Consider the following 2,500-nt stretch of genomic DNA (forward strand, 5'->3'; position numbering starts at 1 on the left):
CCAGCACCGGGACAGTTTAGCCCTGAACCTGGTTCCTTCTGCCAGGAGGCTTCTTCCAGCAACGCTGGTCCTTTACCCAGCACCGGGACAGTTTAGCCCTGAACCTGGTCCTTTACCCAGCACCGGGACAGTTTAGCCCTGAACCTGGTCCTTTACCCAGCACCGGGACAGTTTAGCCCTGAACCTGGTCCTTTACCCAGCACCGGGACAGTTTAGCCCTGAACCTGGTTCCTTCTGCCAGGAGGCTTCTTCCAGCAAGGCATTAACCCCAAGCACACATGAAAATACACAAAGTAATGATTAATTGACCACAATATCTACATTTTGCCTTTGCCATTGAAAACGTGTGGTTTGAATTTAAGAAGGCAGTCCATCAGAGCAGATGAAGAACATAAAGGATCATAAAGCACTGTAGAAAATCCTCTCGTGTTATCCTCGGCTGGGGAGAGAGCTGGACTACTGCAAACATGGGAGACGTTTTTTAAATGACCTGTTATTCAAAATCTATTTCGCTGAGCAATTATTGACAAGTTTTTCCAACACTTTTGATAAACAGGGCAAAATAGAAATTGGTCTATAACAGTTAGGATCAGCTTGATCTCCCCCTTTAAATAAAGGATGAACCGTGGCTGCCTTCCAAGCAATGGGAACCTCCCCAGAGAGGAGAGACAGGTTAAAAAGGACAGAGATAGGTTTGGCGATGTTAGGGGCAGCAACCTTAAAGAAGAAAGGGTCTAAACCATCTGACCCAGATGTTTTTTTGGGATCAAATTTAAGGAGCTCCTTTAGCACCTCGGGCTCAGTGACCGCCTGCAGGGAGAAACTTTGTAGCAGGGCAGGGGAAAAAGAGGAAGGAGCATCAGGGATAGTCACATTAGAAGGGGTGAGAGTTGAGGAAATGTTGGATGGGCAAGGAGGCATGGCAGAGTCAAATAGGAACCCTGACTTAATGAAGTGGTGATTAAAGAGCTCAGCCATGTGCTTCTTGTCAGTAACAACCACATCATCAACATTAAGGGTCATTGTCAGCTGTGAGGAGGAGGATTTATTCTCCAGGTCTTTAACCGTTTTTACAGTTTGTTGGAAGATAGCGCCAACAGAGATGTTAGCCTTGCTTCGAGTCCTTAGGAAACTATGCAGTTTTTAGGTTTTTGTATCATTTCTTACATTGTTACCCCAGGAAATCTTAAGTCTTATTACATACAGGCGGGAAGAATTAATTGGATATAAGAGCGATGTCAACTTACCAACATTACGACCAGGAATACGGCTTTCCCGAAGCGGATCCTCTGTTTGGACCACCACCCAGGACAATGGATCGGATCCCAGCCGGCGACCCAAAACAACGGCGCCGCAGGAGGGGCAGACGGAGCGGCCTCTTGGTCAGGCTGCGTAGACGTGGAAATCGCCCACCGCTCCCGAGTATACTACTCGCCAATGTCCAGTCTCTTGACAACAAGGTAGACAAAATTCGAGCAAGGGTGGCCTTCCAGAAAGACATCAGAGATTGTAACATCTTCTCTCGGGATAAGTTGTCGGAATCGGTTCAGCCACCGGGCTTCTCCATGAATCGCGCCAACAGAGATAAACACCTCTCTGGGAAGAAGAAGGACGGGGAAGTATGCTTCATGATTAACGACTCATGGTGTAATCATAACAACATACAGGAACTCAAGTTCTTCTGCTCACCCAACCACCCAACCTTACAATCAAATGCCGTCCATATTACCTCCCAAGAGAATTCTTGTCAGTTATTGTCACAGCTGTGTACATTCCCCCTCAAGCAGACAGCAAGACGACCCTCAAGGAACTTCACTGGACTCAATGTATACTGGAAACCGTATATCCTGAGGCTGTATTTATTGTAGCTGGGGATTTTAACAAAGCAAATTTGAGAACAAGGCTACCTAAATTCTATCAGCATATTGATTGCAGTACTCACAGGGGTAATACACTCGATCACTGCTACTCTAACTTCCGTGATGCATACAAAGCCCTCCCCTGCCCTCCCTTTGCTCCTTCTGTCTTATAGGCAGAAACTCAAACAGGATGTACCAGTGACTAGAACCATTCAACGCTGGTCTGACCAATCGGAATATATGCTTCAAGATTGCTTTGATCTCATGGACTAGGATATGTTCCAGTCAGCCTCAGAGAACAACAACAATCTATTCGCTGACTTGGTGAGTCAGTTTATAAGTAAGTGCATTGGAGATGTTGTACCCACTGTGATTATTAAAACCTACCCTAACCAGAAACCATGGATGGATGGCGGCATTCGCACAATACTGAAAGCATGATCCACCACGGCTGTATATAAACAGTGTAGCTATTCCCTCCGCAAGGCAATCAAACAAGCGAAATGCTGTTACAGGGACAAAGGGGAGTCTCAATTCAACGGCTCAGACATGAGACGTTTGTGGCAGGGTCAACAGAAAATCACAGACTACAAAAAGAAATCCAGCCACGTCACGGACACCGACGTCTTGCTTCCAGACAA

The 2,500-nt window shown here is 46.4% G+C and overlaps 1 protein-coding gene across 3 annotated transcripts in view; it reads left to right on the top strand.

Annotated features, from left to right (window-relative positions):
- Nucleotides 1–2,500, top strand: part of LOC115185026 (caspase recruitment domain-containing protein 11) — a 91,503-nt gene that overhangs the window by 14,330 nt on the left and 74,673 nt on the right. The window lies entirely within an intron of this gene.

This window comes from Salmo trutta, unplaced genomic scaffold (assembly GCF_901001165.1).
Source record: "Salmo trutta unplaced genomic scaffold, fSalTru1.1, whole genome shotgun sequence".
NCBI classification, from domain to species: Eukaryota; Metazoa; Chordata; class Actinopteri; order Salmoniformes; family Salmonidae; genus Salmo; species Salmo trutta.